Source organism: Urocampus carinirostris, chromosome 15, assembly GCF_059441175.1.
Source record: "Urocampus carinirostris isolate Australia breed hairy pipefish chromosome 15, RoL_Ucar_1.0, whole genome shotgun sequence".
In the NCBI taxonomy this organism is placed as follows: domain Eukaryota; kingdom Metazoa; phylum Chordata; class Actinopteri; order Syngnathiformes; family Syngnathidae; genus Urocampus; species Urocampus carinirostris.
The window spans coordinates 4,235,946-4,249,098 of NC_142363.1; the positions used below are offsets into that span (position 1 = coordinate 4,235,946).

General features: G+C 35.8%; 1 protein-coding gene across 3 annotated transcripts in view; it reads left to right on the forward strand.

The window, feature by feature from the left end:
• The window catches only part of LOC148351362 (leucine-rich repeat and fibronectin type-III domain-containing protein 2), a 266,639-nt gene that overhangs the window by 92,927 nt on the left and 160,559 nt on the right, over positions 1–13,153 (forward strand). For 2 of the 3 annotated variants that reach the window (XM_088354582.1, XM_088354583.1), the window contains exon 2: positions 5,989–6,076. The gene's annotated coding sequence lies outside the window, so the exon portion shown is untranslated. The remainder of the gene's footprint in view (positions 1–5,988; positions 6,077–13,153) is intronic. The other variant, XM_088354585.1, reaches the window with a different exon arrangement.

Genomic DNA, 13,153 nt, shown 5'->3' on the forward strand with positions numbered 1-13,153 from the left:
TGTATTTTGTTACTGATTAGTGTAGTCATTGCACTAGTTCTAAATGCATTATTGCTCCCAAGCACTTCTTATATTTCTTTTTAAAATGTATTACATGTATATTCAGCAGAACCACATCTAATCCTGTTGAAACAATGTTCACAATGTAGTTATTACTGACAATAAAAAAGAAAAACAAATCAACTTCTTGAGTGATACAACCCTTCACTTCAAGATAGTGCAGGAGTGCGGAACCTTTTGGACCCAAAGATAAATATTTTGATTTATTTATGTATTTATGATATAAAGAGCCAAACTTCATTTTTTAAGACAAAATCCAGCAAAACTGCCAACCTGCTCCTTGAGGAAAAAGCTAAATTTTCAGCACATTTTGTTTATCTTCGTAATATTAGATGATTTGATCAAATGTTAGAAATAATTATAATGCCAGAGCGCGTGCCCCATTTCAACAAATATACCACTTTAAACTTGCCTTCCTTCTGCAGACTCATTTTAACCTTCCTTTTTTTTCGTGAAGCATGGTTCGGCTATGCACGCACCAAACTCGACAATGCGAATTTAAGAATTAAATCACTACAGGGGAAAATTTCACATTTTATCAACGAGATATGCGTACTCATAAAAAGAGCCATATATGGGCCGCAAGCCTTGGGTTGCCAACCCCTGAGCTACAGTGATGAAATCTGACAAAAATAAATAAAAATATGAACACAGGTTAGGAGCTCATTATATTAAAAACAACATAATGACATCGAAATCATTAATTGGATCACAAAAAGTACCGTTGACTCATAATTGTGCCTGAAGAGGATTTTAATTAGTTAATCCATTCAAGCAGTTTGTATGTACACACAGCAGGGAGATGTAAACTGTCTTCAGCGAATGCTAGTTGTTTGTTTTATATAGGATTTTTTTCCCCTTTTGGGCACGTTTCTTAAAAAAAGAGTAATTAGTTATAGTTACTCATTTTTTCTTTCAAAAAGTAACTGAGTTGTAACATAATTACTTTACAGTAAAAGTAACTAGTTACCAGGGAAAGTAACTATTTCCATTACTTTAAAAATAAGTTGTTTGTCAAATAATTTTACATTTTCTAAGCAGCATTTGGGTCAGTTGAATAGAGAAGAACAGACTGGTAGTTGTGTTATAGAACCTTGTAATATTTATTGCACCTCACCAGCAACATATTTATTCTACACTTAAAGTTCAACAAAAATAAACAGTGAGTGTTATTATAAAATGACAATCAGTAACAAAAATAAAAAGTAAGTTTGATAAATCAATTCTTACTCGAATGGTCCATTGGAGGGATGTGAATTCCGAGCCTTTTTAGAGAACCGGCGCTTTCGGCTTTGCTCACTAAAACAAGCCGTCTCTTTCAGCTCCTGAATGGCCTTACATGTTGTTTTTAATGTTTAATACATATATTTGCATTTTTATGTATAATTATGAATAACTTAAACAGGGGGAATAATGCATAAATGCGTTAACACTTAAACATTAACACTGAAAACACATACATAAATAAACATATAAATCCACAGAGACAATGGTAGAATACAAAACAATTACTTTTTCTATAGTCCACAGCACAGTATATCTGAGAAATTGCTTTTTGATAATTCACAAGACAAAACGAGCGCCTGGAAAGGGGATCGGATCCTGATTGGTAGCCAGTTCCCACTTTTATGAGACTGCTCATATGGTAGTTGCTACTTTGATCGGTGATATGATCGCAAAAGACGTAACGTAACTAACATGCAGGAGAGCGAAAAACCGCACAGATGAAAACAGCACCAGGTGTGCGGGGAAAGTTACGCACTGCTTTTTGACCGTCAATAATGATAACGGCGTTGTGTATACATATACTGGACTGTCTCAGAAAATTAGAATATTGTGATAAAGTTCTTTATTTTCTGTAATGCAATTAAAAAAATAAAAATGTCATACATTCTGGATTCATTACACATCAACTGAACTATTTCAAGCCTTTTATTATTTGAATATTGCTGATTTTGGCTTACAGCTGAAAAAAACTCAAAAAACCTATCTCAAAATATTAGAATACTTCCTCAGACCAAGTAAACAAATAATTTTATAACAGCAAAACTAAATCAAACATTTGAAAATGTCCATTGATGCACTCAGTACTTGGTTTGGAATCCTTTTGCACGGATTACTGCATCAATCCGGCGTGGCATGGAGGCAATCAGCCTGTGGCATTGCTGAGGTGTTATTGATGCCCAGGTTGCTTCGATAGCGGCCTTCAGCTCATTTGCATTTGTAGGTCTGGTGTCTTTCATCTTCTTCTTAACTATACCCCACAAATTCTCGATGGGGTTCAGGTCAGGGGAATTAGCAGGCCAATCAAGGACAGTGATGCCATGGTCAGTGCACCAGTTACTGGTGGTTTTGGCACTGTGGGCAGGTGCCAGATCATGCTGGAAAATGAAATCCTCATCTCCATAGAGCTTTTCAGCAGATGGAAGCATGTAGTGCTCTAAAATCTCTTGGTACACAGTTGCATTTACTCTGGACTTGATAAAACACAATGGACCAACACCAGCAGCTGACATGGCTCCCCAAACCATTGCTGACTGTGGGAACTTCACACTGGATTTCAAGCAACTTGGATTTTGCTCCTCTCCAGCCTTTCTCCAGACTCTGGCGCCTTGACTTCCAAATGAAATGCAAAACTTGCTTTCGTCTGAAAAGAGGACTTTGGACCACTCTGCAACTGTCCAGTGCTTCTTCTCCATAGCCCAAGTCAGACGCTTCTTCCGTTGTCTTGAGTTCAGAAGTGGCTTGACCATGGGAATACGGCTATTGTAGCCCATTTCCCGGACACGTCTGTGAACTGTGGCTTTTGATACCTGGACTCCAGCTTCAGCCCACTGTCTTTGAAGCTCCCCCAAATTCTGGAAGCGGCTCTTATTCACAATTTTGTTAAGGCTGCGGTCATCTCTCTTGGTTGTGCAGCGTTTCCGGCCACATTTTTCCCTTCCAACAGACTTTTTGTGGATATGCTTTGAAACTGCACTCTGTGAACAGCCTGCTCTTTGAGAAATTTATTTTTGTGTCTTACCCTCCTGATGGAGGGTATCAATGATGGTCCTCTGGACAGCAGTCAGATCAGCAGTCTTCCCCATACTTGTGATTTAGTTTACTGAACCAAGCTGAGTGTTTTTAAGGCTCAGAAAACCTCGCAAGGTGTTTCGAGTTAATTAGATGATTCAGGTGATTAGTTGAATAGCCTACTTGTATACTTTTTCATGATATTCTAATATTTTGAGATAGGATTTTTGAGTTTTCTTAAGCTGTAAGCCAAATTCAGCAATATTAAAATAATAAAAGGCTTGAAATAGTTCAGTTGATGTGTAATGAATCCAGAATGTATGACATTTTTGTTTTTTTAATTGCATTACAGAAAATAAAGAACTTTATCACAATATTCTAATTTTCTGAGACAGTCCAGTATATATATATATATATATATATATATATATATATATATATATATATATATATATATATATATATATATATATATATATATATATATATATATATATATATATATATATATATATATATATATATATATATATATAAAGTTATATATATATATATATATATATATATATATATATATATATGTCTATCTACCTTGGTCATATCCCTCAAGAGGGGTGACCGACAGCAAGACACACACATACAATAACAAAAAAAATAAAAGGGGAATAAATAGCATGAAAAAACACACAAAAAGTTTTGGACCATGGCCAACCCAAACACCCAAACAAGTTAGGCACCTCAGCACCCAAGTTGGTAATGTTTTCGTCCCTCCAGATGAAATGGGACACCAGAAAGCGGCCATGTCACTCGGGTCAGGGTGACACAACACACTCTTTTGTTCAACAGCAGGGCCCGACAGCTTTCACTGGTTTACCCCTGCCGTATCATACGGGTGCCCAGCCCATCCTTAAGAACGCGTCCACAATCCCACTATCCTTTCACAACACCTCTCCACTCCTTTTTATCACCAACATGAGCTCTAGCTTCTATTATATTTAGACTTCTTTCCTGCAGTGCACTCATAACACCATCCACGTCAATCACGGCCTTCCTCTTGGTCTCCTTCCATTGACTTCTGTTCTGTAGATCCTCTTCAGCATTCGCTCCTCATCCATCCTCTCCATGTGTCCAAACCAACCGATTACTCTCTTATCAAGTTATTGCTCAGTTCCACGACTACTCCAGTATATATATATATATATATATATATATATATATATATATATATATATATATATATATATATATATATATATATATATATATATATATATATATATATATATATATATATATATATATATATATATATATATATACTGTGATTGGCTGGCAACCAGTTCAGGGTGTGCCCTGCCCACTGCCCGATGATTGCTGGGATGGGCTCAAGCACCCCCGTGACCCTACTGAGGATAAGCGGTGTAGCTGATGAGATGAGATGAGATGATATATATATATATATATATATATATATATATATATATATATATATATATATATATATATATATATATATATATATATATATATATATATATATATATATATATATATATATATATATATATATATATATATATATATATATATATATATATATATATATATATATATATACTACATAGTTTTTTTAAGTATTAACTCTGTATGAGGCAGAATATTAATCCATCTTATTAAACAAATCCAAAGAAGCATTTCTTTCAAGTAACAAAAGGATCTGGGTGTCACTCTTACTTCAAACTTAAAGTTTATCACGCATATCGCCAAAATTACCAACAAAGCCAATAACATAGCATCAAACATTTACAGACACTTTTACAACAAGAACCCAGCATTCTTAGTTCGAATGTTTTGCGTTTATGTTAGACCCGGGTTAGAATATAACAGCATTGTGTGGAACCCTTACTTACTCAAGGACATTAACCTACTGGAAGGAGTTCAACGACGGTATACGAAGCGGATACCTGGGATGCACAGCTTGTCATATCCGGAAAGACTACAAAGACTGAACTTGGACTTTTTGGAGCTCTGTAGAATTTGATTTGATTTAATTTTTGTGTTCAAAGTACTGCATGGAATGATCGATGCGCCTTTGAATCAATTTTTTGAGTTCTGTCGTGTTGATGGTTTACGTGGTCACAGATATAAGTTACGGGTGCCTAGACCTAGCAACTTGCATGGAAACTTTATTTCTTTCAGGATACCAAAAATTTGGAATTTTTTGCCTGACCAGGTTATAAGTGCAAATACGGTGCAAACCTTTAAGCAAAGGTTGGCAGAAACAGATCAGTCAAATTTCCTTAGGGGAGGGGGCGTAAGGTGACCATATTTGGCCATGCTCACTCTCAGCATTAGTTTTTTTTTTTTTTTTTTTTTTCTTTGTGTCATGTTTTGATTAATGTATCCAACAATACCTTCAATAATATTGCAATTTTTGATTATATATAAATGTAGTTATTTTTAGTAAGTTATTACTAATATCTAATCATACTGTCCACTTTGTTTTGTATTGTATAAAGCCAGCTATTTGAAAAAAAACATCACAAATTGGTATATTTAGCTTTCTGTGAACGAATAACAGTACTGGAACTGTTGTCATACTTCTTTTAACACATTTGTTAGTGGTCACTGTCGATCCATTTGACACAAATAACTACTAAGCTACAACATAGAGAAGATATAACATGCTTATTGCAGATACATCTTTGAAATGGGAACTTCATCCAGATATACTGTGTGTAAACCTCACTCCTACAGTTACGATGCAACCTGTGAGGAATCATACTGCAGTCTTCAGGCAGGGGTGGGGAAAGCGTAGCACGCATTCTCTGGTAAAGGAAGAGGATCAGATGCGACACACTGGCCATTTCTCATTCTTTGCCGCTCTCCTCTCTCCTTCTTGTGTTCTTGCAGGTTTGAGGGTGAACTGATAAGGTGGTTGACTCCTTCTTCAGTGCACAGAGAGGAAAGACGTGTTTTCTGTCCAAAGTAAGAATCCAAGGTCAGTGCACCAATAGATTTCTGCTGGCTGTATCCACCATTGCAACATCCAATGATCTGAAACCTACATAAGGGCAAAACAAATCTAAAAAACAAACAAAAAAAACAACAACTAAGAAACCTTTGGAAGACGCTGCACATGAAGTTACCCCCCTTCCATGATGACCAGAATGCATCAGACAATACAGTACACAGACAACATCAACATATTGACAAGTAATTACCAAAATCAAATAAGGCAGCACAGTGGCTGAGCCATTTGCACGTCCACCCCACAGTTCTGAGGTTCTTGGTATGAAACATCTACCAGCCTCCCTGTGTCTGCTTTGTATGTTCAGCCTGTGCCTGTAAGGGTTTCTTCCGGACACCTTGCTTCCCTGCAACATTCCAAAAACATACATGTCAGGTTGAATGGTGTGTATATTATCCTTATGTACGAATGTACGTGTAATTGGTTGTCTGTCTCCGTGTGCCCTGCACCTGCCGGGCAATCAGTTAAGCGTGTCCCGTGCCTACTGCCTAAAGACACCTGAGATGGGCTCCAGCACCCACCAGGAGCCTAATGAGAATAAGCATTGGAGAAAATAATGAAATGAATTAAATCATGTAAACAGTCCTGTTGACAGCAATGACAGGCTTCATGTCTCAGAATCTCGACCAATGCAGAAGATAGAGATAGATAGATAGATAAATAGATAGATAATTTATTCATCCCTGAAGGGAAATTCACATTTCCAGCAGCATCCCTGAGCTGAGAACAATACAATAATAAAGCAAAAAGAATACAATATACAAATACCCAGTGTGACGTGCAAATGCCCACTGTAGCGTGTTATATAGACTATCTAAATAGTGCTACACAGAATAGATATTCCAATAAAATTCGGTAATATGCAATGTAGGTAGTGTGGTTTAAAGAATGTTCTAAATCAGGGGTCACCAACATTCTTTAAGCTGAGAGCTACTTTTTTGTTACTGATTAGCACACAGTTTTATATGCATTTCTAAAATAACATGTCTTTTGTGTGTTGTTACTATGATATTACCAGGTTGTAATTATTAGAAGTTAAAATTGGTTCAGTCAACCACTAAACATCATGCCAGTCAGAAAACCAACTTTTTAGAAAATCAAAATGACCAGTCTTCGGCCAACTCAGTTGGTCTTAGGACCATGTTGGACACCCCTGGTCTAGGGCATGGATGTCAAACACGTCTTAGGGCCCGGTCACACAGCCTTTCACGGGCATATCGAGGCTGAATCACGGTCAGAAATTTTCTGTTGGACGCTTTGAGATCACCATACAGACGAGATACAGCCGTGCTTTACACGCGGTCGGAAATTCACACGCGGTTGGCCGCGCGAAAAAGTTTTGCGCTGCTCAAAACTTTAGACCACGTGTAACCGCGGGCGGCACAGGGCATGGTTACACGCGGGTAGGACGCAAAATTTTAGCGGGTAATCGTGGGTGGAGATCGATCATAGCACGTTTGTTCTGCACCTGTATCGCGGTGTTATCACGTGAATTAGCGTGTGTAACGCATGTGACGGTCAAACGCCTTTCTCCGCGTACACTCAGCACGATTTGCCGAGCACACGTCAGTTGTGCTCGAAACGTCAAGGGGTGAACATGGATCCCCGTCACCGTAGTGACCTCGTCTTAATCCATTTTTATTTCTTGACATTTCTTTTCATTTCATAACAAAATAATAAAATAAAAATGAAAAACTTCTACAATAATAACATATTGGCTTCTTCTTCTGTGCCATAGCTTAAAATCTTTATCTTCACGGGACTGTGTCTTGAGCGGTTATGATTTCTACAGCCCGGCTCGCGGAAATGACGCGATGAAGAAGCGGAACAGTCACCGGCGTCTGTTTTGCGGGCATACCACCGATGAACAGCGGGTTGGCCAATTTTGCGCATTTTCCATCGCGGGCAACCACGGGCAAGAAAAAAAAAAACGCAAAATTTTACCCGCGATACAGACGCAAACGGCTGTGTGACCGGGCCCTTAGCTCAGGGGCCACATGGAAGAAAACAACTCTCACGGGGCCGGACTTGAATAAAAATGGCATAAAAAAACTGCCTTAGTTGTAGAGCTCAGGATCTTTCGGGAAGCTGCCGATTAAATTAAGATTATGATCCGGGGTGTAAGACTCGATTATAAAATGATTATTGATGATTTTTTTTCCCTTAATATTTATTTCCTTCACTACGATGTAAAAGCTTGTAGAATTTATCAACAATTTAATTCATTTCCACCTGAGTTTATTTAACACAGGGTAACTTATGCAAACTGTAAAGAGGCAAAGACTAGTCCACAGTCACACACTTAACAGCAACTGGTTTAAATGAATAAATAAAAGTATTTTTCTTTCTATTTATTTTCTGATCCGAATGTGCTTCTGAATTTAGGAACTTAACTGTTAGGTATCATATCCATTATAAGAAGGGGCTAAAGCTTTGTTAATCTGCTGCAAAAACACCAAGATGGCATTTTTTTCAGTTTTTTTATTTTTTTAATCCAGGTGTTAAATGATAAATCCAACATCTAGGGATAAAAAAACTTACTGTAGTTGCAAATGTTGCAGTTAAAGGAGACTCCATTAACACCTTATTTAATTTTAATTGGATGATCTGTATTCTCCTTCGTGTAACAAATCCTTTGGTGCGCGTCCCATTAAAACAAAGATATGTTAAAACTTTTAACACTCATTGGCGGTGTGGGAATGTGTGGTAAATAAGCTGTAAAAGAAAACTAGGCGGCCAGCCAGTTTAGTAAAGCCCTGTCCGAAACCCTAACTATTTGTGAGTGTGGTTGCGTAAATATATGTGCGTGTGTTCAAGCAATTACTCTATTTTTTTCATTGAAATAAGAAAGACCCCCCACCAAACTGTCATCCCTCCCAAGCTTCTGATCACAGCACCACCCCTGTATTCATGTATTAATTTATTGTGTCCTCTCACTTTGTTTTTTATTTTATTTTTTCTCAGTTTGGGCAGCCGCAGAGCATGTATCAAACACCTCCTTTTTTCATTCCTGTGAACTCTCCACAGTGGGAGGAGCAGAGATTTTAATTGCTTCCCAACAGATTGCTGCCTAGCAAAGAAATGGGTTAATTGCACAAGAAATACGAGCCGTTGTGACCTTCACAGAATCCTGCCAATTATATTCCATATCTCCAGCAAAGAAAAAGGAAATGTGATGACTGGAATGATCTGCAATGCTGCATTTGAACCGTTATAACACGCAATGGCATTATTAAATTTGTGTCCTGACAGGTAGAATACATTTGCATATTTCATTTGGAACACATCAGGTGTAATGATAAATGCATTTTAATTGTTTTTGTTATTTCTAGAGAAACACTAATAAATACTACTCTAATACTGCTACAAAAATATTACCACATAATTAGTACAGCTGTTCTAAAAAAGAAAATATTACTGCAGAAATAGTACAAATATTACAGGAATATCACTACAGAAATACTACCAAAACACTACACAATTATTACTAATTTAGTACTTAAAACTAAGACCTAATATATCATTTTGCTCTCATTCTGAAACGAAAAAAGAAATACTACAATAATGCTACTAAAGTAGAAGCATAATTCAGAATTACTACTAAATAAATACAACACAAATATAAACATAATAATACTACAAAAATGAAACTACAGAAATACTACAAAAATCCTACAAAAACGCAACTGCAGTTGCATCTGAAAAGAGAAGAAATACTACAGAAATGCTAGATAATTACTACTATACTAATAAATAATACAAAAATACTACTAACAATTACTAAAAAATACTCCCAAAATACTATTACAGAAATACCACCAAAATGCTTAAAAATATTGCAGATATTCCTATATTAAATACTGAATAATAAATACTTAATAGTACAAAATTGCTACAAAACTAAATTTCAAATTTAGTGCTAAAACCAATTACCTAACATATTATTTTTCTTTAATTCTGAAAATGAATTTAACATCTACAGAAATGCTTTAATACTACTACTACTACATTAATACTATAATACAAAAATATTGCTGAAGAAATGCTAAAATAATACGACCAAAATAAAGAAATATGTACAAAGATTACTTCAGAAATACTAAAAAAATACTACAGAAATGCAACTACAAAAATACTAAAAAAAAAACAACTACAGTAATACTACAAACATACTAAAAACAATGTTACTCTGGAAATGCCACAAAACTATAACCACAGTAATACTACAGTAATACTAAAAATACTGCAGAAATACTACAAAACTAAATATAAAATGTTGTGCTTCAAACAGGCACCTTTTTCTTTTACCATTAGATAGGTCTCCAGGCCCAAGCCCCTTGCCAACCCCTGAATTACAATCATTAACACAGATTTAACTGTACGGACAAATTGTGGTGAGCTGGTCAGGCATAGTGGGAAACCCTTAAAAAACACGGGGTCAGATTTTGACAGCTTTACTTTTGCGCTATGATAAAAGCGTAATAATTAGCTTGTACAAAGTAGCAAATTTTAATTGGTCTGACGGAAACGTGCGATCACACCGACCATGTTTTGTGTTATCTCTGCTTTTGCAAAATGTAAGCGTTAGTCACATTTCAGCTGATTTGTCGGCATTCCAGCTGTTAAACAGAACATTTGTCGTTTATTTTCTGGACAAAACTTGGGGTGACACATATAGCTTTGTGCTTTCCATTAATTAGACACTTTTATTTTTCAAATGAGTAGTCCAATGTCTGTGTTTGTTTGCCTATATAATTGTATTTACGTTTTTTGTATTATTTTTGTTGGCCAGTCTGACTCAATCCTCTGCCACTCTTTCTTGGAAGCCAGGATGTCAGAATTCACTTACAGTGAATGTTGTTAATAGTTTTTTACACGTAGTGCTGAACTAAGCTGCTAGTTAAGGACCTTTAAGGCATCTATTTCTCAAACGAGAGACTCTAACATACCTGTCAACCTCCACGGCTCCATCCCCTTACAAAATGTTGTATTTTCCCTTACAAAATACAAAATAATCTTAAACCATATTTTTTTAAACATGTTTATTTATGTAGTGTACCATATTATATTGTACATGTGTTTCATTATATCATATATGTGGTTAATTAACATTTTGTTGTGAGATACTGAGTTGCTCGACATGTATAAGATTTGTTACAAAAAAGGTTCAGAAATTAAGTAGCTTGGACGTTCACCATAGAAGAAAAAATACATGCAAATAAAATTAAGTAGAATAACACATTTTCTTATTCAAATTATTAATTCATTTTCTGCATTAAATTATTATTGGTAATATACTGATTAAAGGGATAACCACAAACCTGTCTTTTTTCATTTACTACTTTTCTACTTCCTTTTTTTCTTGACTTCTTTATACAACATAATTATTCGTAATATAATGCATCAAAGCAAGTGAGCCGTTTGACAGCCGGCTCTCTTTAATGAGTTGAGCCGAAAAGCAGGTACCCTAAAAAGAGACGGACTTCCTTTCACTATATAACTACTACATGAAATCCGAGGCTGCAGATGAATGCGCACAGTAGCATCAAACCGCTCGCTTCGTTTGCAACGGAAAAAAAAACTATACCGAAATAGCGGCGAACTCGTTTGACTTGATTGATTAGCTGTTTCGTGATAGTCGGTGTATAGCGTATGGTACCCATAATTGACAACTTTACATTTTTCCGTACAGATTTTCTTGTATGTCGTACACGTCTTAAAATGCATAATAAATGTAATTTGTACGGCAAAAATGTACAGGTTGACAGGTATGCTCTAATGCAGGGGTCGGGAACCTATGGCTCGCGAGCCATATATGGCTCTTTCTACGAGTATCTGTGGCTCAGAGACAGATTTGATTGCATGCAAAATTTCTCCATCTTGTCCAAAACTTGTTTCGTCTATCCTATTAAGTTACACGCAAAGCCAAACCGAAGCTTACTGACGAAAGATTACTTCGCAGTATATATATGGCACGTTTTTCACTACAATTTACAGTCAAGGTGTCACACAAAAAAATGGGGGAAAAAAAAACTCGTTTTAGCTGTACAACGCTAAAGAATCCTTTATATAAAAGTTCACTATGTAATCTGTGTTCAGTGTTCAGATACCTTATGATGAATCCACAGAACTGTAAATACGTCAAAACACCGGAAGAGAACTTAGTCATTTGATTGGGTGAGTGGGAGGGATGGGTGGAGCTATGCAAAAAGTACAAGCACTCCTTCCCATCTCTCGCCAAAGGTAAGCACGTAAGGCTCCCTATTCTCAGAATGTTGTGACGTTTTTACAAAATAAATGCTTGCATCTGGTTTTGAAACCAATATGTATGATAAAAAAGGGTCAAAAGGAGTTTAACCGATCTTGAGTCATTGCAAGAAAGAGACAAGTTTAAAGTGGTATGTTTGTTGATTTTGGGACAGGGGCTCTGGCATTATTCTCTTTTCATCATTTTTATCAAATCATCAAAAATAAATGTGCTGAAGACTAAGCTTTTGTCTGGGGCGCGGGTTTAGCAATTTAGTAAATTTGTCTCATAATATATGGTGTGGCTCTTTCCCCAAATAAAATTAATATTTTTTGCTTTTATGGCTCTTTGAGTCAAAAAGGTTCCCGACCCCTGCTCTAATGTATTTGCCATCTTGCCACTTCTCTTTCGACAGCTTGTTTTTGTTGAGTTGTACATACTGTTGTTTAAGATTTTCCGTTTTTTGGCAATTTTTTATAATTAATGAATAGCCTTCATTTCTTAGAACTAAAATAAACTAACGCGTTTCATGTGACAGATCTGTTATCTGTTCTAGCTATTCTGAAAGTATAATCACAAACACACACACACATATATATATATATATATATATATATATATATATATATATATATATATATATATATATATATATATATATATATATATACTGGACTGTCTCAGAAAATTAGAATATTGTGATAAAGTTCTTTATTTTCTGTAATGCAATTAAAAAAACAAAAATGTCATACATTCTGGATTCATTACACATCAACTGAACTATTTCAAGCCTTTTATTA